The 27,115-nt window shown below is 42.7% G+C and overlaps 2 protein-coding genes across 4 annotated transcripts in view; one reads left to right on the plus strand and one right to left on the minus strand.

The window, feature by feature from the left end:
- The window catches only part of PTGES (prostaglandin E synthase), a 78,445-nt gene that overhangs the window by 35,309 nt on the left and 16,021 nt on the right, over positions 1–27,115 (plus strand). The window lies entirely within an intron of this gene.
- Positions 1–27,115, minus strand: part of PRRX2 (paired related homeobox 2) — a 65,900-nt gene that overhangs the window by 6,092 nt on the left and 32,693 nt on the right. The window lies entirely within an intron of this gene.

Here is a 27,115-nt window from a genome sequence, read left to right on the forward strand (position 1 = left end):
GTCCCGTGCCTTCTTGTCACTCACAGAAACCACCCCAGCAAACACCAAGTCATGGGTGCCTGTCCTTGTCAATGTCTGCATTTTGTAGTGCAGGATGATGGAAAGAAGGCATCTGGGTGTCTCAGTGGATACAGCACTGGTCCTGGAGTCAGGAAGACCTGAGTTTAAATCCAGCCTCAGACACTCACTAGCTGAGTGACCCCGGGCAAGTCACTTAACCTGTTTGCCTTAATCCCCTGGAGAAGGAAATGGAAAACCACTCCAGTATCTTTGCCAGGAAAACCCCATACAAGGTCACAAAGAGCCAGAACACAACTGAACAACAATGCTGTAAAGAACCTTGGGTTTGGAGTGAGAAGAATTGAGCTTCTTATCATCTCTGTGGTGTTGGGGGAATGGCAAACCTGGGAGATTTGTGCTACTATTATTTTCATACTATAGAAAAGAAAACCAAGGTGGAGAGGGATTAAGTGTTTTGCCTACAGTTATCATCTGTGGATGGATTTGAATTCGGGTCTTCCTGACTCCAGGTACAATGCTGTACCTACTGTACCACTTAGCTGCCAATATAATGATGTGAACCCTATGATGTACTATTGTATCTTTTCTCCTTATTAAATTGTAAACTGATTATTGAGAAAAAGTGAGTTCCCATTGTACAGCTCATTTACTCCATTGGCATCTTCACTAAATCCAGAGAAATTGAAGAAGGACCCATAGCACTTGGTGGAAGGGGCTCTCCTGGTGACAGACCTATGGAGGATTCCGATAAGTGTCCCATAGTATAGTCATCTGCAGTGTTGCAGGGATTACCCATATCGGGGAGCTCAGAAATCCACTGGAGCATCTCAGATAATAAGCTCCTGGAGGTGGAGAATGGTGTCTTCGTCTGTGGATCCCCTTTAGTAGCCTAGAACGAGCAAGGCCTTGCTCACAGTTGGCGCTCCATTAAAAAGCTGAATTGATTTGAACGGAATCCTTCCAAAGTCCTAGTAACAACCCCTGATGTTTCTACTGATGGGCTTTAACGTTCACAAAGCACTTCTTTCTTTTCTTTTTGGAGGGAAGTTGGGGTTAAGTGACTTGCCCAAAGTCACATGGCTAGTAAGTGTGTCAAGTGTCTGAGGTCGGATTTGAACTCAGGTCCTCCTGACTTCAGGGCCGATGCTCTATTCAAGAGGTAGAAGGTACCTTTTTGGAAGGTAGCACAAGTGTGATGATCCCCACTTTAGAAATAAGGAAAGTGAAGCTTAGAGACAGAGAGGGCTTAGACTGAATGACTGGCCTGGGGCCATGTAGCCACCAGGCATCAAAATCAGCATCAAACCCTCCAAGTTGCAGATAACCCAGATAGAAGTCAGTCTGTGACCAGCTCCTATCATTAATCTTCAGAAAGTGAGGTCCTCAGCTACATTACAATGCATCCTTCCACTGCATTACTCCCAACAAATCAGTGCTTTGTTAGGCATTTCTGGCACTTGAGTAAGCACTTCCCTAAGTGCCTCCGGTAATCTCCAAACTCAAAAGTCCAGTCCCTACCCGAAATTTCCTCCACCCCCACCCCCCCATCACCTTTCACAGAGATTCAGTTGGGAGGGAAGAGAATAAACCCTAAAACACAAAATGCAAAATGCATGGGAGGAGAGACTCCAGGACACTACCCCATTGTGGGAAATAAGGGGCCCTGGGATTCTGATCCCACAAGCAAAGATCCTAGGAATCCTGAAAAGTCGAACCTGGGGGAGGGAGTAGGGCAGAGTCCATCTAGGAAGGAGCTCATTGGATGTATGTAATAGCTAGGGGAAAGGAAATGGGGGCCATTGAGTAGCTTCTTATTTTAATTAATTATACCGTTGTTTCTACCTCCTGAAGGAATGCAAGTGAAACTACCAGTGCCTTCCAAATTTTGGTGCCTTGAAATAAAACCCCAGTTACCCTGCCTTGGGTTACAGCTGGAGTTTCCACCCTCCATCATAAAGAAAGTCAAAGTGATTTTCCTGAAGTACAGGCCTGACCATATCATTCCCCTACTCAATAAATCCCAGTGGCTTTAGGATCAAATATAATCTCTTTCATTTGGCTCTTCTAGTCCCTCACAAGTGAACCCCAACCTACTTTTCCAGTCTTACTGGCCTTGCTGCTCTCCACATGGGACACTGCATTTCCCATCTTCCACCTCCCCCACTTTGGACAGTCTGGTCCCCCAATCCGGAATGGTCTCCCACTTCACACCCTCCTCTCAGAATCCCCATTTCCTTCAAAAACTGTCCTCAAGTGCTGCCACCTAAAAGGGTGGACTTTCCCGACGTCCCCAACTGCTAGTGTCTTCTCCCTCCATTTACCTCATATTTATTCCTTATGTTCTTATGCAGGTGTCTACAAATCTTAGCGCTAACAGCTCCATTTGAGCTCTCAAAGCTTCACACTCCTCTAAAACTCCGAGACCACCTTGCCCAGGCACATACATGGTGGCTTCCTCCACAAAACAGACACTCCTCGAGGGCAGAGACTTCAGAATGTTTGTCTTTGTGCTCCCTGCAATGCCTGGCATATAGTAGGTGCTTAATAAATACTTGTGGATGGATTGTCCTAAGCCTCGTGACATGGATTTCAGCTTGGAACTGAGAGCAGAATGATTTCACCTCTCTGCTGGGATACTGACTTCCTTCTAGTCTTCTCTTGTGGAGGGAACTTGTCAGCTGTTTATATTTCCATGTATCTCTTGCATTTATCTTCTACTCATTAGGGAGTAAAATTAATTCCACTTCATCCTTTAAGGTCTTCTTAGCTCCTGCATCCTCTGTGAAGAATTCCTTGCATTTGTCATGTATTCAGCAAGTGCGTTATCTGTAGCTAGGTGGAGAAGTGAATAGAACACCGGGCTTGGAATCAGGAGGACTCATCTTAGTGAGTTCAAAGCCGGCCTCAGAGCCTTACTAGCTGTGTTGCTGTGTGACCCAGGGCAAGTCATTTAACCCCATTTGCCTCAGTTTCCTCATCTGTAAAATGAGCTGGAATAGGTAATCGCAAGTATCCAGTATCTTTGCCAAGAAAACCCCAAACGGGGCCATGGAGATTTGGACACAACTGAGCAGCAGCAAGTACTTACTGACCATTTGACTGCACAGAAGGCATTGTGGGACAGGCTTAAGTTTCTACTTGTCACTTGTTTTGTTTCCCCAGAGCTCCTTCAGGGCAAGGATTGCTTCTTATGCTGTTTCTTGCCTGTCTTGGACCCCCAAATTCCCTCCCCGTTACTTAGGGTTTCGGTCCCAGGAGGTGCTCAATAAATGTAATGTTTGGACTTGGAGTCAGGAAGACCTGGGTTTGAATCCTGCCTCTGACATTTATGGACTATGCTGACCATGGTTAAGTGACTTTATTTTTCCAAGGCTTAGTTTCCCTAGACCTGTAGTACCCACCTCACAGGTTTACTGTGAGACTCAATTCAGAGTAGTAGATAGCAATCTGAATTTAAAGTCAGGAAGAACTAGGTTCAAATTCTGCCACTGTCACTGAGCAAGTCACAACTCCTTTGGGCCTCAGTTTCCTCATCTGATAAATGAGAGGATCAAACTACCACCAGGCCAATGATGCTGCGTAGGTGACTTTGTTGCCTTAGCACTGTTATTATCATTTGCCTGGGGTATGGATGCTGCTCCATCATTGCCTTCTTAGTCAAGCTGAGGTCTCAGGAATGTTGTCAGGGGAAAGGGACTGAACTTGAGATTTCAGTGGCCTAGGAAACCCATTCTATCAATTCAACTTAAGACCCTCTCTGTGGCTTCACATATAAGACAGAGGTGTCCAGCGAGGCTGCAGCTGCTGACACTCCTGTGTGTTGCCAGAACCAGATTAAAATGTAATTGGCAAATAGTGAACAAAATAAGTAAAAATACAATAGAGGAGATTGTGTTAATATGTGGTTTTCTAAGTCAATACGCATCTGCAGGGATCCTTCTGTAGGTTTAGTGGTCTTCTTTTCTGTTTGAGTTTGACATCTCTGGTCTTAGGGAGTTGGGTGAGGTTAAGTGATTTTCCCACCATCACTCAGCCAGAATATGTCAGAGGAAGGACAAACCCAGGCTTCCTTGTTTCGAGGCTGGCTTTCTAGCCACTCCTCCACTAGAATGTTCATGCTGCATAACATTTCTGCGGAAAAAAAAAAAAAAACAGGGTGGAGAGGAGTGCAACATAGCGAAATAGTGAGGGCCTACTGGGTACCAAAAATCAGTCTGGTTATTTGGCTTTCTTTTTTTTTTTTTTCTGGTCAGTTTAAGACGAAAAGAGATGGGGCAGAAATGTGGTGATTTTCTTGTTTCTTTGAGTTCCAGATAACTGATCAGGCCTCTTAACCTCACACACACACACAGGCAGGAATTCCCATACATACTGCTGTTTGGGCGTAGACCCAACCCAGGGAAAATTTTCAGCCAAAAAAGGAGAATTTTTCCAGGAAGTTTCTGAGCCATTCAAAATGGGAGTTATAATGAAAACCATTTTGCCTTTCTTTTGACCACCAGAGTGGTTAAGAGACAACTTTTCTGGCTCCAGGTTGTCGGCTAGGTGCCTGTGATGGAGTTAGAGGTCCCACTGAAACCTTGTTTCAAACCAACACACAGGAGTCCCTGGAAAGCTGGAGACTTGGTGACTGATAACCACCACCTTGTAACTTGTTTGGGGATCCAGGGCAGGACTGAACTTCCTTCTGAATCCTGTCTCACATCCAAACTGTGATTAAGGTAACCCTAAAGACCATCTTGTAGAAGATCCATCTTTAGGATGCAATGGGGAGGGCTTGGAAATTTACCTTTATTTAGCCCCTAGCTCCAAGTGTCCTTTTATAATTGTTTAGGAATTCCTAGCTTAACTTAGGGTCCATGAACTTGTTCATAATATATAGATATTATATGTACAGATACACAGATTTTATATATATATATACATATATATATATGTATGTGTGTATATGAGACAGAGAACTATATTTAAATATATAGGCAGCTAGATGGCAAAGTGGATAGACAGAGCACTGAGCTTGGAATCAGGAAGATGCACGTAGCCTTCTAGGTGGTGGCCTTTTGGCAGAGTACAAGTTTTATAGAACAAATCCTTTTATTAAGCAAATTTATTCTGTGAAGTTTAGATGGAGTCAAAGGGCTGCACTTGAGAACCTGGAGGCCCATATGTGACCTCAAGGCTGCAGGTTCCCCACCTTTGCTGAACCCCTTGAACTCTGCACTAATCAGACCTTTTGTGACAAAGGGTGTCAAGAAAGGAATCTGTTGTAAACCATGAGGGAATTGATCAATTCAGACTCTGTTCTTTTTCCTGGGGAATGTTTTTTTTCCCAACTGCCAGGCCCAAGGAAATACCATATTTTCTTTGATGAGCAAAGAGATGTTAAAGGTGGCCTGGAGTTCTACTGGAGTTTATAACATGGTGTTAATATCCTTCAGACTGCAGAGAGGCTGACTCTCCCCCTTCTCCCCTTTACAGACTTTAACCCAACACCTTCATTCTACAGGTGAGGAAATTGAAAGCCAGAGAAGGACTTGATTAAGGTCACAGAACCACTAAAGTGGCAGAGTCTACATTTGAACCCAAGTGATGTATCTCCAAATTCAGTCCATTCTATTCCATAACTGTGGGTATCACCAGGATTTGCATGGCACCTTTCTTTAAAAAAAAAAAAAAGCACCACACCTTCAGTTCCTGCATACATTTTAGCTTTAAGACAAGGTTAAAATCATCCCACTTACACCAACCTTCCACTCTAGGCAAATCAATTCCATTCACTTCAACAAGCATTCCATCCATTATGAACCTACACTGTGTTACCTACCAGTGATCCAAACCAAAGTGAGGCAGTCCATGCCTCAGTGATCTTACATCCTATTGAGAGGTAAACAAACACATAAATACAAGCTAGTTTGAGGAACTAAGGAAGCCCTAACAACTAGGGAGATCAAGAAAGGTTTCCTGTGGGATGTGGCACATGAGTTGAGCCTCGAAGGAGGCTAGGGATTCATTGAGGTGGAGGTGAGGGGGGAGTGAATACCAGGATTGAGAGCCTATAGGAAGGCATAAAGGCAGGAGGATAGAATGTGGGGTTCGGAGTTTGGTAAGTAGGCCAGCTTGTTTGGAAGACAGAGTTATGTGAATTTGGAAAATGAAATGTGCTGGAGACAGATGGTAAAAGGCTGAGGAGTTTGTATTTTATCTTTGAGGCAGTGGGGAGCCATTGAATATTCTTGAGTAAAGAAATCTTCAGTATTTCCTTATTACTTCTAGGATAAAATATCACTAATCTTTTGGATACCCCCTACCCACCAAACACAACCTGCTCCTTCCAGCTTAATGTCTTGGTGCCTTAGAATCAGGAAGACTTGACTTCAAATCCAGCCTCAGATATGAATAGTATGACCCTAGGTAAGTCATTCACCCACCTTTGCCTCCCTCAGCTTCATCAACTGTAAAATAAGGATAAACAATCCTACCTAAACCTTTTACATAAATAACATTTAAACAGCCAATTCAAATGGAAACCTTTTCGTGTTTTTCTCTCTAGAAACTAAAATTTTTGTTTCAAAAAGGGAGACTTTGGACTCCATTCCCATTTGAATAACCCTCAACCTAACCTGCCAGGGTTGTTATGGGAATCAAATGAGTTACCGTGTTTCCCCGATAATAAGATACTGTCTTCTTATTTTTTTGGACAGAAAAACACCAGAGGGCTTATTTTCAGGGGAGGGCTTATTTTAATGAACATTGACAGCAATTTTAATAAACAGGTAAATGTGAACAAAAAAAATGTACCTTTATTCAATAAGCAAATCACTGGGGAAGAACAGGATGATGCGCTCACTGCTGCAGCTCTGATTGGATGCAGCTCAGAGCACGGCGTGCGTTTCGGGGGGGGGTGCATACAGAGGGTACCGTAATGTAGCGTGTAGCGCAGGGGATCACCTTCACTACAGTAGCAATCTCAACAGGGCTTATTTTCGGGGGAGGGCTTATTTTAGAGGAATCTTACACAGTAAGGGGAGGGCTTATTTTTGGGATAGGTCTTATTATCGGGGAAACACGGTACTTGTTGTAAAGGGCTTAACACAGTGCCTGGCACATAGTAGGGGCTTAATAAGTGCCTGTTCTCTCCCTCCACTCCTTTCTTCCAGTATTTGCACATGTCATTTCTCTCTTCTCTGACAGTCTCCTCTCTTCCTCTCTGCCCTGGCACTTGTTCCCAATCTCCTTTGAAATCTAAGTCAAATCTTCCCTGGGGAAGGATCTCCTGATTAATCCCTTTCAATTCCTTTTTCTGCTGGTCTCCTTAGTCTTTTTTTGTACTCTCAATGCCCTATTCATTAGCTTTTGTTCATTTACATTGCATCCTTAAGTGTCCTTCCCATGTGTCATGTCTGCCGCATGTTAGTCTCATGAGATTTAGGGCTAGAAGGGACTGTATCTGTTACCTGGTCCATTCTTCTTTTCTTTAACAGATGAGAAGCTGAGACCCAGAGTGGCCAGGTGATTTGCCTAAGGTTTTCTGCCACAGTGAAAAAACAAACAAACAAAAACAAACCCAGCTCTTCCAGTTTCAAATCTAACATTCTTGTTTCCTCGATGTTGTCTCCTCCATGTCTGGGCTATGCTAGCCTTCACTATCGAGAGCTGAATTATCCTTAATTTTGCACCAGTCTTGTCTCTTCATATTTCTGGAGGGCAGAGATTGTGTTTTATATTTCCTATGTGTCTCCCTTTCATTGGCAGACAGATTACACCATTTCTTTTTTTTGTTTATTTTTGGAGGCATTCAGGGTTAAGTGACACATTTAGTAAGTATCTGAGGTCAAATCTGAACTAGATTACACCGTTTCTATGGCTCAATGAATTCTCTCTTGCTCTATAGTGGTCAAAAAATCCATTACCTGGTGTATGACGTTTTAGAGATGAACCTCTCTACATTTAGCTCAGTCAATTCTTGGATGACAGACAACCCAGCACTGTTCTTGAGGCCTTTCCAGCATGGTCAGACTTGGCAAAAGGCCTGAGGTCCACTGGAACAGTCTTCAAGAGCCTTGGGGTCACCTCCACAGCAAGGAGTAAGAGGAGGCTGGCTATTCATTTATTATATTAACTTCCTAAATCATCACTTAAGGAATTTATTGATGTGGATATGTGTCCTCCTTTGGGAGCACCAGACTTGAGGTTTAAAAAGAAACCACTGTTCTAAGTCCAGAAAATACCTTGACACAACTCACTTCTAATCACACCCAGCTGATGGGTTGGGGTGGGAGGGAGAAAAAGCATCAAGAATTACAATTTTTCAAGTGGGAATGGAGCCCCCAAACTCCCTTTTTGAAACAAAAAATTTAGTTTTGAGAGAGAAAAACATGAAAAGTTTTCCATTTGAATTGGCTGCTTAAATGTTGTTTGTGTAAAAGGTTTAGGATCAACACATTTCTGTCCCTTCTCTCTGGGTTCAGTTCAGATGGAGGAAATTTCAGGTCTACACCTCTTAAAAGCTAAAATTACATTGCCTGCTATTACACTGCAATGAAAAAATGACTAGCGCAGTTTTCTGCCGTTAAATTATTTCACACATTCCATTTCTTTTTCAGACGCTTGCCAAAGAGATTTTCAAATGTGCTCTCAGCCAAATGATCGAGTCTTTCTTACCCTCCCCTCCCACCCCACTTGTTTTTTTTCTTATTCCTTGTAATTTAAGGGTCAAAATAGCCTGGAGGGAATTAGCTGCAAATTCTTCCTAAGACAAATAAATTCAACCTTTGCTTCTCTTCTCCCCCTGCCCCCACTCACCTTTTTTAAGCTGTTGAGAGACACTTACTGTTTGTTTTTGGTTGAAATAATCAGTCTGAGCCTGACCCTAGGGTTGTGGTGGGCTCATACCCAAATAAATAACTTTTATTAATTAGTATTTGCTCTTACTCAATAGGCTCCTAACCGCCCCCCCCAACACACAATACACCCACCACCATCTCATTGCTGCCAATATATTAACAAAAATAAACAATTGGCTCCCTAGATCTTGATGTGGATTTAACAAATTAACACTGGGCCTTAATCAGAGGGGCCGCAAGGCTGCAGAAATATTTATAGCCAAGAAAGTCACAGGGAGTAACAGAGGAGAAAGTCTTTTCCTTCACCCAAAGGCTTTCCTGGTAAAGATTGTGGAGGCCTTTAAAATACCTCTGGGAGAAGGTCTTAAGTAAGAGGGCTAGTAATGATGTCCTGAGTGATTACCAGGGCAGGCGGGCTGCTCCGCAAGGTTATTAATGCATTGCCTTTCTCAGCGGCTTCTCTTGGTTCTTAGGGGCTGTAAGCGGCCCGGGACCGCTGCTTGGTGGAGCTGTAATGGGGGACAATTAGAGAGCTGCAGATGTAGAATAAGCCTCCACCAAATGTGAGAACTGATGTGGGGAGTCATCTTGCTCATTAAGCAATTCCTGGCTTCCTGGAAGCCTCATGCTTAGGACACATATAAAAGGGGGCTTTAACTGGTGTTCATTTATAAGGTGCTCAGTGGACGCTGGGGCCACTGAGAGAGAATGTGTGTGACCCATGCCAGAGCTCTTGGACTCCCATCTACTTAGTGAATGGAGTTCTAAAAAATGGAACAAACACCATATTTTTCAGTACATTGGGCACACCTTTTTTGAGGTTGGAAATCCGGCCGAGACACAGGAGTGCTATTAATGTCCAAAAAAAAAAAAAAAAAGAAACAAAAAAATCCTATGGTAGCTTTGGGAGAGGATGCCCCGGCCTCCCACACCAGGGTTAGCAATCTGGTCAAAGCTGAGCGGCCTCGGCTATCCCCTCCCTCCCTCTCCCCCTCCCTTCTCCTCCCTCCTTCTTTCCCTCCCTCCCCTCCCTCCCCACCCAAGCTGAGGCCTAGCTGATGAGTCCGGCCCCCAGACTTCCTGGGCTCTCACCCAGAAGAGCAATGTTTTCAACAAATGTGGTCAGGGCCCCTGAGAAGCTGCCAGCTGAAGCTAATTGCTGTACTTGTCCCTTTGAAACAGGCAAATCCAGTGTTTGGTTTGAAGAACCTAAACACTTCTGAGCTTAAGTCCCGTTGGCAAAGGACAGGCTCTAATTCTGATGGTCTATTTGGAGATTTGGTGGTATGGGAAACACTTCAGAAGAAGGGAATGAGATGACAGGTAACAGAAACATTTGTGTAACGGTTGTGTGTCACATAATTCAATTACGGACCTTGGGGAAATTAAAAAACTACAGTCTGGTGTGGGGGCAGGGGAATGGGTAGAGGAAGAGTCAAGATTTGAAAGCATAGCCTTTGGGAGACCCAGCTTGGAAGGTCATGTAGGCTCCAGAAGGATATATTGGAAAGGTGTATGGGAGGTGTCCAGAGAAGCCAGTCAAATGGGAAGATGAGTAATAATGTGGGGAGAACAAAAAAGGCATGAGGGAGGTTCAGGGAGGAAGGGAGCTTGCCAGGGCTTAGGAAAAACTGGGAGGGTTCATTTGAAACTGGATAAATTATCTCCACAATCGATGCCTCTCTGGGTTCTCAAGCCCAGTTACTCTGGGCTGAATTTAGTTTTCGGTTATTTTGTTTGAGATCCTTGGAATTAGGAATACTGCCCCTGTGAATCGAAGTGTGTGTGTGTGTGTGTGTGTGTGTGTGTGTGTGTGTGTGTGTGTGTGTGTGTGTGTGTGTGTGTGTGTGAAGCCTCTCTACATGCTGCTGAAACCAACTGGCTTTCTTCTACTTCCAAAGGGACATGTCTTCCTTTCACAGGGATTCCAATCTTAACAAAGGAAGGACAGGAACTGGACCTGTGATTTCATTGGTATAAGGAACTCCCAGGTGAGGAAATTCTTTCCACTAATACAGATCTGCATCTTCTCCAAAGTGTATAGTCATTGAGACTTTCCTATAGCACCAACAGGTTAAAGGACTTGCCCAGGGTCCTTGAAAATTATTGAGGACCCCTATAAATGGATCATATCTATCAGTATTTACTGTATTAGTAATTAGAAATCACAGCTATGTATTATTAAGAAAACAGATTTCACCTCACAAATGTGAAAGAATCCTCAGGTCACCCTTTGAGAAGTATTATTCTGGATGAATTCTAAAGGTGCCTCCAGGTTCTACCATTCTGTTGGGATTCTGTGAGACTCTTCTTACCTGATGGTGAGCTATTCTCTAGTAAATGAATTGGAGCATTGAACTTGAGTTGGAATCCTGGGTTCAAGTGCTGACTGCCACCTACCAAGCATGTGATCATGGCCAAGTAAGTCTTTGGGCCTTAGTTTCCTCCTCTGTAAAACAAGACTGTTGGACTGAATTTCCTTTAAAGGACCCCCTCCAGATCTAACATCCTATGTTTCTAGAGAAATTAAGAGAGGAGGGATTTTTTGTTTGTTTGTTTTTTGTTTTTCCCTGGCAGAAATTAGGAGCACAGAATGTCCAAGCTGGAAGAACCTTAGAGATCACCTCCATCTAACCTCTCATCATACAGAAAGGGAAACTGAACTTTGCCAAGGTCACACAGCTGCTTGGTAGCAGACCCACAGACAGACAGAAGAGTGAGAAACCCTGGGCTCTACCTGTATCCAGCATTCAAGTCATCTCAGTAGACTGAATCTGTTGGGGAAACCCTGTGCTTGTACTTGGGGCTAGTCCCAGATCTTCCTTAGTAGCCTTTTGACAGAATAGGAGAACTTAGTATTACGAAAATGAGAAGTTTAATTGGGATCAAAGAGCACAGATTTAGGTCTGGAGGGGAGATCAGAGGTCATCCAGGTCAAGTTCTTCATTTTGCTGATAAGAAAACCTTCTTCCTATGGGCTTGAAATTTCTTTCCAAGTTAGCAGTTGGCATCTAAAGAGAGGCAAAAGAAAAACTTCCATATTGAAAGAGGAGCCCAAGAAAACATCTGCATGTTGGTGTGTGTGTGTGTGTGTGTGTGTGAGTGAGTTTCAGCTACTGAAGTAACTTTACAGTGCCATGTCTTTGAGAATGTTTTATTTATTAATTGTGAGAAAAAAAGATTGATGAACTTTTATTGGCTGCCTCTCAAGGGGCATAGATTGGGGGTTGGGAAGAGTCATCTATTTGAAGGAAGAGAGAGAAGGAAAGTAAATCTGGATGGAGGATTGAGTCAAGGCTTCTCCCTGAAGAGGAAAACAGTTCATGGGAGGGCACTTTACAGTGACAAAGCTTTGGGTCCATGCTAGCTAAGAATCAGTGCCTCTCGGCCAGCCTCCTGCTAAAAGGCAACAAGGGAAAGGAAGCTTGCGTTCCCTTGTTGCCCTGTGGTGGGAGGCACATAGACTCACTTGTCTGGCTATAGGAGACAAAGCCATGTGGATGTCACAGCCTGTCCCCACAGAGGGCAAGTGAGTAGGAGAGGCTGAAGCCTTGGCTCCTCATCAGAAGTTGTGGCGGCTACGTGAGGCTGCAGCCAGTAAGAAGGACCAGACTTGAGGTTTGCAACCTCTGCCCACTAAGCAGCTGCAGACAAATCTGGACCAGCTGGGCAGAGCCCTACCTGAAGTCTCACCTCCTCTAATGTGTATGAAATGCTCAGCTTGTATACTGTGGAGCATAAGAGAACAGGTCTTTAGACACCATTCCCTGCCCTCAGAAGCCACATTTTGGATGGCTAAAAGGTGGTTTTCTAAACTTCCCACAGCACAACCAAGGTGGCTAAAAAAGGAAATGAAAACTTGGGGAATGGATCCCTCGTCTTGCTCTGCTGTCTGTGAAGTGGTTGTTCTTCATGCCTCAGTTATCCTTCCTATTCAGAGGAGTTGAAAATGGGCATGATGTGGCGGAGAGAACCCTGGCTACAAATAAAAAGAACTCAGTTCTGCTTCTGGCTCTAGCACATCTGTGTGACCTTGCACAAGTAACCCAGCCTCCATTTCCTCATCTGGAAAATGATAGCATAGTATCTTCCCTACTTATCTCCTGGGATTTGAGTGCCTTGCATCCTGCTGACTCCATAACTTTGTTCACACGTTTCCTGTGCCTGGTATGCCCCATTCATCACCTGTAGAGATCCCACTAGTGCCTTACAGCTGAATTTGGATGCCATAGAAGGCTTCTGGGATCTCCATTTAGCTGGTCATCACTTTGTCCCCTCAGACCTCATCTAACTCTTTGTTTTATAACTTTTTATAAGCATCACCCTCCTTTGTACTGGCTGATCCCTGGGCCTGAAATGCCCTCCCTTTATCACTTCTGTCTCATAGAACCCTCTTTTCCTTCAAGACACAGCTCAGGCCTTCTAAAGTCTTTCCTGATCTTCTCTTCCCCCCCCTCAATGTTACTGTTCCCTCAAACTTGTATTTAGGCAGATTTGATTTATTCTCTTTTTATTTATACTGAATATGCTTTTGTACAATCTTGTTGTCTCCCCCTTTAGAACATAAGCTCCTCATTAGTAGGGATGGTTTCAGTCTTTATATTTATAACCTCAGTGATTAGCATAGTAACTGGTACACAGCTGGTGCTTAATAAATGTTTGATTGATTAATTGATCTCTGAGCATTTTTCGGGGCTGGCATAGGGAACTTCCAGAGAGAATACTTGTCTCCTAGATTAGTATCAACAGATCAGTAACTTCGCAATTTTTAGCTTTAGAGAATTGCTTGGGTTAGTGGCTTGCCCAGGGTCACACAGCCAATATAGATCAGATGTAGATCTTGAACCCAGGTCTTTCTGGCCTTAAGCCTGGCTCTCTATTCACTTTGCCATACTACCCTCAAGAAAATAAATTTATCTTGTATCCTTAAATTTTAAAGCTATCCTGTGTCTTACCCTCCAGCCAGACTGTAAGCTCCAAGAGGGCAGGCTAAGTTTTATTTAAACTTTGTCCCTTCTCTGGAACAGGGCTCTGTACACAGTAGGTACTTGGTAAATGTTTGCTGAAGTCAAATTAGAATGTGGGTAGGAAGGGTCCTTTGAAAAGTATAACTGGTTATCCAAATATTTGCTTATTATTACACATATAGGTATTGTATTCACCCTTTGGGAATCTCCTGCTGAGGTTCCCAGCACAAGTTCCTCAGAAGTGGTGACCTGGCTGATTACACAGCTGAAACAATAGTGACTCCAAGGAATTTGTCCTTAAGAAGCTAGCCTGACTTTCTGAGGCCTGCTTCACAGGCAGGCTGGAGAGAGAGGGAAGCTTGGACACAAACCTAGGGCTTAGCTATGGATGGGGCACTTAGGTGATGCAGCAGAGTGAACTCTGAGCTTGGAGTCAGAAAGACCTAAGCCCGGGGCTTGGGAGTTGTGTGACCCTGGGCAAGTCACTTAGCCCTGTTTGCCTTAGTTTTCTCATCTGTGAGGTGAGCTGGAAAGGGCAAAGCACTCCAGTATCTTTGCCAAGAAAACTCTAAGGGTTTAGCTACCTATCAGTGTTTCCCACTTTTAAGAGGAACTCGAATGAGAACACTAAATTGGTGAAAGAAATCAATAAAAAAAAGAGGTCCCAAACCATGAGGGCTTGACTTAAGAGCTGCTGGATGAAGAATGAGGCCCTGAAAGGGAGTTTGACCCAGGGAACCCAGTGGCCAGGAAGGACCCTGAGGCCGTCAGTTGGAAATCTCAGCTCTGTCTGTGTTCCCCTGCCGCCCCCCACTGCTGGACCTTGGGCAAGTTTTATAACTTCTTTGTGTCTGTAGAATATCTGAAAACCATAAGATACTTCTCTTGGCTCTGTCCTGTCTTCTTGGCACCTCTGGCCCTCAGATCAGCCAAAGGGAGTGAGTGGGTCTTGGGGGCACATGGTAACACAGGGACTTGGATTACGGGATCAAAGGGTAATTTACAAAGCATCAGAGACCCCTGTTGTGAGGCTCAGTAGTGCAAAACCTTAATAACTCCCCAGGAGCCTCATGAAATAGACCAGACAAGGAAACCTCAGATTGGGGAGGGGATAAGGAATCTAAATTCTGAGGTCAGGAGAAGAGAACTGGGCTGGGGATGGGGGAATGGGTCAGGGTGGGACCACAACATCCCCAAAACTAAGGCAGATAAACAGTCTGTCCTATTTTTTGTGGGAGTAACTAGTGATGCTTTCTTCATATTATGAAGGCAGGAGTTTGGGGAAGTCTCTACCTAATTAATTTAGCATTTAACAGCCTTTTAAAATTGTTCAGTCCTATATTAAAATGTGAGTCCTTTCTCCAGAAAAGTTGCTCCCCCAGATGATGGTAGGTCTTTCTGAATCCTTATAATGTCCTCATTTTGCTACGATTTCTTTATGCATCTTGAGAACAGTCTTCACACCATCCCATGACCATCAATGTGAGGAATCTGGCTACTCTCCTGGTTGGGCCTACGGCACACATGCACTATTTCATCCCCCCACCCCCAACCCTCCTTCTAGGAGCTGGGTACCTCCTGCAACTTAACAAGCCCCCTGAGCCCACAGCAAACCCTCCCCACATGGCATCTGGCATTGAAACTGAACACCAACTCTTCAGGTTAAAGTGGAACCCTAATTGCATTTAGGGTGGCTGCCAAAAGAGGCACACAGAGCCTTGTGATGCAGCACCAGCGGGGGTGGGAGGGCAGGTGGGGAGGGAGAGAGCACCCCTGCTCCAATCAGTGTTTATGGCCTCAGCCCTGTACAGTCTCCACTAAGAGTCTAATGTGTTGCTTGTCAAGGAAGAGAATTTAAATTAGATTGCTTTGGAGAGTATGAGCCTGACTCCCTCTGAGGGGAGCTGTCTCAGAATTGGGGGGTGGGGGGAGGAGGAGGAGGAGGAAGGGCAGTATCGAGGAAGTCGAGTGCGTGTACAGCCTGTGCTCTGGAAACCATGGGTCTGAAAACTGAGTTGCTGTCCGCCAGTCTGTTTTTAATTTGAGGTTGATGGAACCCTGCCAAATTTATTGTAAAACATTCATTTTAATAAGTGGTTGGTATCTCTCGGAAAGCCGCCCTGCTTAACCATTTTCAGTCCAAGCTGCACTTTAGCAGATAAGAGCACCACTGTTTCCCAGACTTATTAAAAGCCTGCAAAGTAACACCTGCTGAAGCTCTGGGGCCAGGTTATGGACTCCTAAAGAGTGGCAAAGTCCCCCAAGTTGGTCCATAAGCACTCATTAAGCACCTACTGTGTGCCAGGCACATAAAAACATAAAACCACTGGTTCCCAACCAACCTGGAATTGCAGGTCAAGTCACCCTTTCATCTTTGTTGTCATTCCAGTCCCCCAAAGAACACCTAAATAGACCTAATATTACAGCATGCCCCCCTCCCTAAGTCTAACCTAAGCTGTGGGTGCTATTTAGCCAAAGGCATTAACTCCCATAACCTTTTACAGAATCTTAGAGGTAGAAGGAGCCACAAGGTCATCTGGTTCAACCTCTTCTACCTAGTGCAAGGATCTCTAGCAGCCTCAGCCTCTGCCTAAAGGCTTCCAATGGCAGGGAGCTTAGCCTTCTCAAGGCCCAGCCTGCTCTGATCTCATTGCTGTATCCCCAGCCTGCCCAGAGGTCTTAGTCCTCAATCCTAGAGCTGGAAGGGGCCTCAAGAAACCATCTGGTCTAGCTAGCCCTGGCCTTCCAGGCAGGCAGTATCTTTATCCTTATTTTGTGAGTTGAGCAACTGAACCCAGAAGAGTTAAGTGACTTATCCAAGGAACTCCACATGCCTTCTTCCCCTGAACCTCTCTGTGAATGGACAAAAGTGAGATGAGGCCAGGCCAGGAGAGTCCAGAGGAGGGCAGCTGAGGGACTGCAGCCACATTCCTTTGGCTACCGTTTGTTAGCTGAGATCCAGCCCACCTTATCCCAGTCCTCCCCCTTCTGTCCATCACTTCTGGCTCCCTCTTTGTTGACTTGGGACTTCAGTAAGAAGTTAGATTGTGATGGCCCCAGGGGAGTTAACTGAGGTGGATGCTGGACAGTGCATTTGATTCATCCCTGCACAGGTAGCTTTAGTAAATCGGAATTCATTCATTAAGCACAGGATTGGGCCTGGTGACCCATGAAGTCCTAAGGACACTGAAGATTCTATGATCTCTCTGGTCCTTTCTGACCTCCAGATTCTGTGAGAACACCAGCAGTAGGGACAGCAGGTGGACAACAAGTCTGATGAGAAAAATGCTTTGAGTCCCTATCCCAGAAATAAACTTCATTGGTTGCTTAAGGAGTCACAGAAAGCACCTTAGAGACCAATCAGTCTAGCTACTGGTAATGGAAGAGGCCAGGAGAGGGGTGGCCGGTTTTTACTCTGTCCTCTCTGCAATATACATGTCCTTTACCATCTAGAGCAGAGGAGATAGTCCTAAAGGAGTGAGTGGAATTTCTCTTTCATTCCTGAAAAGTCTGAGACATCTGTTCTCATATAACCTTAGTGCTAAGAAAGACCTTAGTGATCATGGGTTCTTCAAGCAGCACAGGAGCTAAGAAGTCATTCAGTTCTACCCCCTGTCCAGTGAATGAATCATCTCCTACAGCCTCTCTCACGGAGGGTGGGCCAGGCTCTTGGTGAATAGTCATGCTGTGAATTAGTGGAGGTCTGGTACCGCAACCCAGGTCTTCTAGCACCAGCTCAGGGTTCTTTTCCCTACACAGGATACCAATCAGAATTCAAATATCCTATGCAGAGCTAAGGGCAGGTACTCATCAAGCTCACCCTAAGGGTGTGTCCTTGGGATTAACAGCACTATGGGTGCTATACCTCCAATCACAGGGTCCTAGTTAACTGATCTCACTTATTCAGCTTTTCTCTCTTTAACGTCTTTATCTGCTGATGGGCAGGACAGGAGAGGGCAGGGGAGAGAAGCCAGCACAGCTCTCAGTTGGAACCTATCACATCTATTAGAAAACCTTCTTTTTTTTTTTTAGGGAAAAAAGCAAGGAACACAGTCAGATGGGGTCCACAAAAACCTGAGGGCACCAATGCTGAGTAAGCTTTTCCCCCCAACTCTCTTCAAATAATTTTCCATTCAATAACACCAGTAGTTAAGGGGAATCACACCAGTGCCTGGTACTGGAAAGGATGCAGCTTCCCTTCCTCCCATCATCTTTCCAGGCAACCTTACTATCATCTGCTCCAAGCATTCCTGGCCCAAGCTAAACTTTTTGTCTTGATCCATACTGTTGGGGCCCTCCATGATGATTTTGGTTGCTCAATTCCATGTTCCCGAATATGTTTGGCCTTTATAGCACTGGCAGAGGGTTTTATGATTCGTTTTTGAGTTCTGGCTACTCTGGAAAAAATGAACCTGGTGCTCATGAAAGTAAAGGACAAATGACATGGGTTAGCTGGAGCTAGGCATAGCTGCAGCAGATGTCTTTAAAATTTTTACTTCTTTGCTGACTATCTGTTCAGAGAGCCTAATTTGGTTTGTGATGCTGTTGGTCAATAGGGAAATTCAGTCTGTTATTCCTCATTCAAGGCACTGAGCTGAGTTTCAGTCAAAGACTGGACAGCTGGCTGGGTGATGGTGTCATGTAGCCTGGTTCACAGTAGGGACCAGCTTAACACCATTAGGTCTATATTTTTGTTATTTTTCTGACTCTAACAAAATCCTTGTACTCCACCCACATCTACCAACCAGACCACCCAGTCTCTTGTTCTGCCTTTCAGATGGGGAGAGAGGGGAAAAAAAAGGAAGGGAATCTGAAGGGAAAAAAACCAGATCTAATCCCACAAATAGTCATTCTATCATGTGTAAAAATGGGGAGGGACACTGATATTCTGTCATTCCAGGGTCTCTGTGTTTCTATATCTTAAAAAATAGACAAAAATCATGAAATGTTTGAGCTGGAAGAGTCTCTGGAGATCATCTCATCCAACCTGATAATTTTTAAAATAGGGAAACAGAGGGCCAGAGAAGGGCATGATTCCAAATTGCTTTCCAGAATGGATGGACCATTTCATAGTGCCTTAGTGTGCTTTTTCTCCTACAACCTCTCTAATAATTGTCATTTTCCTTTCATCTTTGCCAACCTGATGTTTGTGAGATGGAACATCAGGAGCACTTTTATTTGCATTTCTTTAATTATTAGTCACGTGGAATATTTTTTCACTTGATTGCTGTAAGCTTGAATTTTTTCCTTTAGGAACTGATTGTTCATATTCTTCGACAAATTCTATTGGGGAAATGGCTTTTATTCTTATAAATTTGAATCAATTCCTTATATATCTTGGATCTGAGACTTTAACAGAAGAATCTGCTATAAAGACTTTCGCCCAATCACCTGTTTTCCTTCTATTTAACTATGGTGGTTTTGTTTGTGTAAAAACTTTATAATTTTATGCAATCAAAATTGCCTGTTTTATCTTCTGTGATCCTTTCTATTCCTTGGTCATTAACTTTTCATACCTATTCATACCTATGATTGTGAGGAGTACATCATTCCTTGTTCTTCTTATTTGTTTATGATGTGACCGTTTAGATATATCATGTATCCACTTGGAACTGCCCTTGGTACCGTGTTTCCCCAATAATAAGACACTGTCTTATAAAATTTTTTGGAAAGAAAAACACCAGAGGGCTTATTTTCAGGGGAGGGCTTATATTGTCCTGCCTCAGCTCTCCTCCGAGGCACTGCTCTCAATGTCGCCAGCAAGCAAATCACTGGGGAAGAACAGGATGACGCGCTCACTGCTGCAGCTCTGACTGAATGCAGCTCGGAGCACAGCGTGCGTTTCACCGGGGGGGGGGGGGCGGTGCATACAGAGGGTACCGTAAGGTAGCGTGTAGCACAGGGGATCACCTTCACTACAGTAGCAATCTCAATAGGGCTTATTTTCGGGGGGGGGGCTTATTTTAGAGGAATCTTACACAGTAAGGGGAGGGCTTATTTTCGGGATAGGTCTTATTATAGGGGAAACACGGTATATGACGTGAGATGTTGGTCTATACCTAATTTCTGCCAGATCACTTTCTACTTTTACCAGGAACTTTTTAAGAAATAATGAGTTCTTACCCTCAACAAATGGAGTCCTTGAGTTTATCAAGTACTGGGCTATTGTGTTCATTTACTTCTGTATGCTATATATCTAATCTGCTCTATTTATTAGCTTCTGTTTTAAAAAGTAGTACCAAAGGGGCAGCTAGGTGGTGCAGTGAATACAGCAACGGCCCTGGAGTCAGGAGGACTTGAGTTCAAATTCAGCCTCAGACACTTAACACAAAACTAGCCTTGTGACGTTGGACAAGTCACTTAATCCCAATTGCCCTACCTTACCCCCTCCAAAAAAAAAAGCAAAAAAAAATAGTACCACATAGTTTTGTAGCATAGTTTGAGTTCTGATGGTCTCCCTTCCTCCCCACTTTTTCCCCCCCTATTCACTTAAGATTCTTGACCATAGCTGTACTATTGCAAAAGCCAGCTGATTGTTTTTCCTGTCCCACTCCAATCACTTCACTAATCCATCAAATGTCTAATCATATCATCTCATGATTCAATACACTCCAATAAACTCCAGGGGCTCCCTATCATCACCAGTATCAAATATAAAATCCTCTGTATGACTTTTAAAAACCTTTATAATCTGACTTTTTCCTACCTTTCCAGTCTTCTTAAGTCTTATCCCCTTCACATAGTCTGTGATACAGTGACATTGACTTCCTTACTACTCCTTGGACACAACATTCGATCTTTTGACTCTGAAGTGTTTTCACTGGCTGTCTCCAGGGCATGGAACTCTCTGCTTCATCTCTGCCTCCTGGCTTTCCTGGCTTCCTTCAAGTCTCAGCTAAAGTTTGACCTTCTGCAATAAGTCTTTCCTTAAGTTCTTTTCCCTAAATTCTCCTTAATCTTAGTGTCTACCTCTGAGACTAACCCCAATTTATCCTGTCTGTATCTTGTTTGTACATAATTGTTTGCTTGTTGTCTCCCACATTAGTTCCTTGAGAGCAGGGACTGTCTTTTGCCTTTCTTTGTAAACCCTAGTGCTTAACACAGTGCCTGGGATATAGTAAGTGCTTAATATAGTTGACTATAGAATTGATTGATTCCAGATAATTTCATCTTCATTTTTTCTAGCTCTATAAAGTAATCCTTTGGTAGTTTGGGTGGTATGGCACTGAACTGGTAAATTAATTTAGGTAATATTTTTATTATATTGGCATGGTCTATCCATTATCAATTAATATTTTTTTCGGTTATTTAGAACTGTCTTAATTTCTCTAAAAAGCACTTTATAATTGTATTCACATAGTTCCTGTGTGTGTATTGGTAACTAGACTCCCAAATATTTTATAGATTTTGTAGCTATTTTGAATAGAATTTTTCTATCTCTTTCTAGGTTTTAACAGGAATATTAATGATTTATATAGATTTATTTTACATGTAAAATCTTTGCTGAAGTTTTAAATTGTTTCAACTTTTTAAAATTGTTTTTAATTGTTTCCATTTTTTTTAGTTGACTCTTTTACATTTCCTAGATGGACCATTTTATCATCTGTAAAACATAATTTTATTTTCTCTTTGCCTATGCTTATTCCCTCAATTCCTTTTTTAAATCACATTGTTATAGCTATATAACTATAACTATATCAAACAATAGTGTTAATAGTAAACATCTTTGTTTTACCACTGATCTTATTGGAAAGGACTTCAACCCTTTTCAGTTATATACAGAGTGTCCCAAAAGTCTTAGTGCAGTTTAAAACTTTAATAGCTTAAAAGTGCACTAAGACCTTTGGAATACTCTGTATAGTCTTGGTTTTTAGGTAGATGGTACTTAGCACATTAAGGAAAGGTCCATTTATTCATATACTTTCTAATTTTTGTTAAAAACAGAAATGAGTATTGGATTTTGCCAAAGACTTTTTTAGCTTTGTATTTATTGATATAATAATGTAGTTTTAAATATTTTTATTATTAATAAGATCTATTGTATTTATAGTTTTTTCTTATGTTGAACTAACTCTGTATTCCCGGTGTAAATCTAATCTGGTTTTAATATGCTATTCTAGCTTTTTTTTTTGCTAATAGTTTATTTAATTTAATTATTTAATTTGATTTTTGTATTGATGAATGGCATATTGATGAAATGGCATCAATTTAAAAATATTAATATCTATTATAATGTAATATATAATTTTGTTAATATGTAGTTTTATTTCTTTGCTTTGTCTTACCTTGATCTAGATGCCAAGATCATATTTGTATCACAGAAAAAGTTTGGAAAGATTCCTTATTTTTGTTTCTTTTTTTAAACTGTATATTTAATATTACAATTGTTCTTTAAATATTACAATTCACTTGAAACTGCATCTAGTTCAGGGGTTATTTTCCTTTGGGAGTTCATTTACAACTTGCTTGATTTCTTTTTCTCTTATCAGAAGGCCAGAGAAAGAAAATGACTTGACAAAGATGTTCAAAGCTTATAAAATGGCAGGGCTCAAGTTTTCTGACAAGTCTTGTGCTTCCTAATTCCCCATGATCTTTCCCACTTCTGGCCTGAAACGAGGGAGAAGAGAATAAACACCAAACTCAGTCCATCACATGTCATCATTTAATACAGTTGAGATCTGTACTAGAAGTGTCCTAAGGGAGAAGTCCCTTTTCCCTCTTAACCAACTAACCCTTCAGAATCCTGAGTGGGTCCTACATGCTTTTACCTTGTAATACTCCATGGGTCAGAAGCCTAGCTGTGCAGGCTTCATAATAGTTTAAACAAAAAGGAACTAAATGATTTATTTCCCCCTCCCCATCTTGCCACACCAATTACTAGCAGGTACATAACACTGACTATGGTATTGTGTCTTCCCAGATCATCCCCCAAAGTGAGAGGATTCTGAAATCTGTTGAGCTCCTCGCTGCTTATAAGGATGATCTCTGCTGTATCTCCCAACCAGTCTCCTATTATCTTATTGTTCCATTATGAAATTAAAGGAGTATAAAGAAATAACACTAAGAGTATCCTACCATCCATCCCACAGGGGACTACAAAATAAATAGAAACCTAATACCCTTCAATGGTCTTCCCCTGATGCTGGGGGAAACAGAAGGAAACAGAGTGCTGGATTTGGAGTCAGGAAAGCCTGAGTTAAAATCTTAGCTCAGACGCTTACTAGTTGTGTGATCCTGGGTAAATCACAACCTTTCTGAGCCTGTTTCTTCATCTGTAAAATGGGCATTAATAATAGTATCTACCTCACAGTGTGGTTGTGAGAATCAATTGAGGTAATTTGTTTATATAATAAACTGTGTTAGCCATAATTATTATTATCATTATTAAAGACAAAAATGACAGAATACTTCTATCCATACAATGACATTTATCAAGCATTCTATATAAGAACCTATAACAGGATCCCCGCCCTAAGATCACTGAATTAAATAATTTTAGATTTGGAAGAGACCTCAATGTCCACCTAGCCCAATCCACCCTAGAAAGCAAGTCCCTCTATCACATATCTTTTTTTGCTTTTTGGAGGGGGAAGGCAGGGCGGTTGGGGTCAAGTGACTTGCCCAAGGTCATATGGCTAGTAAGTGTTAATTATCTGAGGCTAGATTTGAACTCAGGTCCTCCTGACTCCAGGGCCAGTGCTCTATTTACTGTGCCACCTAACCACCCCCCTCTATCACATATCTGACAAGGGAATTCTATCTAGAAGGCAATTCATCTGAAGAAGAGCTGGGGATTTTAGTAGCTGGCAAGTTCAATATGAGTTAATGGTGTCATAATGTAGCCAAGAGAGCTACTTAGACTGAATTGAGAGAGTCTAGTGCTAGGGACGTGATGGTACCACTGTGTTCTGCCCTGATTGGACCACATCAGAAGTACTGTGTTCAGTTCTGGGTACTGTGTTTTAGGAAGGATTTTGATAAGCTGGAAAGCAACTGGGAGAGTGAAGGACATCAAGACAATGTCATATAAGAATAAGTTGGAGGAAATGGGGTTTAGTCTGGGGATAGGAAAACTTGGGGACAGGGGTCATTATAGCTGTCAGAAAGACTCATCTCCCTGAGTTCAAATCTGACCTGGGAACCTAACCTTTAGAGCTGTGTGACCCTGGGCAAGTCACTTAACCCTCAGTTTCCTCATCTGTTAAATGAACTGGAGAAGGAAATGGCGAACCACTCCAGTATCTTTGCCGAGAAACCCCCAAATGGAGTTATGGAATCAGACACAACTGAAATAACTGAACAACAATAACAAAAAAAAAATCGGGTGACTACATGTCGCAGTGAATAGAGTACCGGCCCTAGAGTCAGGAGGACCTGAGTTCAAATCTGAACTCAGATACAACACAAAACTAGCCATGTGACCTTGGGTAAGTCACTTAACCCCAAGTGCCCTACCCTCCCCCCTCCAAAAAAGCAAAAACAAACAAAAACCCAGTAACAACAAAAATCATGGAAGAGGGGTTAGATTTATATGCTTATTCCAATGGGTAGATTTTCAAAGAGGCAAATTCGGGCTTCGTATCAGGGAAAAACTTCCTTACAATTAGAACCAACCCAAAATGAAATAGCCTTCCTCCGAAAGTGGGCAGTGTTCCCATGAGTGAGTTCTTTAAGCAGAGGCTGTCAGAGCACCAAGAATGAAGAATGAATTCCTGCTCAGGTATGGGGTGGAGGGCCCTTCCAGCTCTAAGATTCTATGATTCTACCCAACCTAGACTTTAAGTTTCTCCTTTAAAGATTTTTACAGTCAAGTAGGAAATATATCAAGGAAAGGACAGAGGAAAGGAGCAGAAAGGTTCTTCCTTGTATCATTCCATAAACGTATAAGGCAGCCTTTCTTACAGATCTGTAGAGGATTAGAATTGGGAGAGATCTCAGGGATCACAGATTTATAGAACCAATAGAAATCATAGAGGTGATTTAGTCTGCCTCCTGGTCCAAGAAATAAATACTATCTACAAACTTTCAGTGGTTTCTAAGATGATCATTTATAAAATGAAAGAATTGAGTTAGCTGATTTCTGAATTCCCTTATCTCTTTATGATCTATAATCTTCAGTGATTGGGAGTGTATAAGCTATTATTTTACAGTTAAGAAAAGAGGCCCAGAGAAAAGAAATTATTTGCTCAAAGTAAAAAATCTACTAAGTAGTAGAGCAAGGCCAGGGTTGTATCCTCTACCCCTCAATGCCTCTTAAGCAGGAGCCCCAGAGTCACGAATCTTGGTCTGGCTGGGTATAGAATGAAGGCTCTCCAGTTCTCAGCTCAGAAGCTAGTTCAAGGGACGTACAAACAACAAGTAGTAAATTCTTACAATAGCACTTCCATTTACTTATTTTTGCTCTCATGTTTTATCTTTTTAATTAAGAGACCAGAGCCCTAATCCCTACAAGAGAGAAAGCCTGACAAAGCAAGGGTGACCTGGGCTGTTTGATGTACCCCAGACCCAAACATTTATTGGAGTATGTTTTCTTGTGTTCATTCAAGTTGCCCTGAGTTGCAGCCAAATTTTAACCTAGTCCCTCAGGAAGGGGCAGCAAGAGAGGGCTAATTAGGGTGACAGAGTAGAATCTCAATTACTCTACATACTTGTAATGGGATCCCTACTGAATAAATGAACTCTATCTTCTTCAGACCTACCAGGTCTCCCCAGATTTATCCACCTAAGACTATTTAGATCTCACAGCTCTATTGTCCAATCCTTCCTCTACTTTGCTGGTTCTGTGAGAACACTTTGGCCATGAATTTAATCTTACCACCTCCTTCCCCAGCTACATTTCGACTGGAGGAAAAAATGGAGGAAAAGAGGGAAAAAGAATGACACTTTTTTTGTGCTCATGTATAAAGAGAGCCATAAGCTCTTAATCAAGACATCCTCCATGTGCTAAGAGATTAAGTGCAGGCAAAGACTAGATAACCTTTCAGTGCCTTCCGAGAGGTGCCCCACTTTCCCCCATTTTTAGAGAATGACTTATTAGAGTCCAGCATCATTCTTTAAACTCCAAATGGGCCAGGCTGGGGGATGCTTCCTCTAGAGTGAAGGCACCTTAATGGCTCCTTGCCCTTTCTGGCGTAGTATTTGTCTATGAAAGACTCCCTTGTAGTGAATAAGGAGAAAGAGTTGGAAACTTAACAGAGTCCCAGCTACCATTGGAAAGGCCAAATTGTTTCTGGTTCTTAAGGAAAGCCTTTCCGGACAGTTTCCACCACTGCTCACAGTTGTCTAACCAGTCCCAGTCATTCAAGCTTGAACCATCTCTGTACCTCTGGCTTCTCTAATCTATGCCAATCCAAATCTGGTTTTTGCTTCAAGGCCCAGTTCCAGTACCACTACTTCCTAGAGGCTTCCCCTGCCTCCTCCAATGTTCAGCACTCTCTTCCTTTACCCTCTAAACTTATGTGACGTTTGCTGTCTGGTCTCAAATTTTAGTACTTCCAATCATGGAAATTTTAGAGCTAGAAGGAAACTCATTTTGCAAATGAGGGCTCAATCATACGAGGGTGATAGCTTGTGTTAACACAGCTTTACAAAAAGTATTTTCACAACCCTGGGCTGTTTGAAAAGTCTACATTGTTATCCACATTTTTAGAGAGGAAGAAACTTGGGTTCAGAGAGGGGGAGTGAGTTACAAGGTCACACAGCAGGAGTGAAAGGGAAGCGGTAAGATGCCTTCGGGTCTCACTGTGGCTGCTGCAAAAGAACACAGGAAATCTTGATTCTGGGTCTCACTAGGGGTTCATTATAGAGGAGCAGGTTGTCTAGGCAAGAAATACTGCCCTTTAATTTTGAAAGCTTTGTTCACACCTTCCCTTAAAGAGTAAGGTACCCATCAGGAGAACTTTACAGCCTCAATTTCGGGGGACTGACTTTTGTAAAATAACCGTTTATTTAGAAGACAAACTCTCCCCCATTCATCTCCTCCCGCAGCCCTCACCAAACTGATATTTTGATTCTAAATCCAGTTCTATACACTCCTAGTTATGTGTAAGTCACACTGCTCCAAAAAGACTGAAAGCTTTTTGAGGGCAGGAACCTTTTCATGCTTTTTTCAAGCATACTATAGGCATCCGAGGAACTGAATAAATATGCGAATTGCAGTTGGGCTGTAGGAAATTTATAATTAAACACGCCTCGATGAGTTCAACCTTTCCCAAACCTTTATACTTAAATTCTGCTGGCAGCCCTTTAGTTCCCAGACTAACCTGGTCAATGGTCATACTCCTC

This window comes from Petaurus breviceps, unplaced genomic scaffold (assembly GCF_028583685.1).
Source record: "Petaurus breviceps papuanus isolate PSGF00001 unplaced genomic scaffold, PetGlider_PUasm1.0 90779, whole genome shotgun sequence".
Taxonomy (NCBI): Eukaryota; Metazoa; Chordata; class Mammalia; order Diprotodontia; family Petauridae; genus Petaurus; species Petaurus breviceps.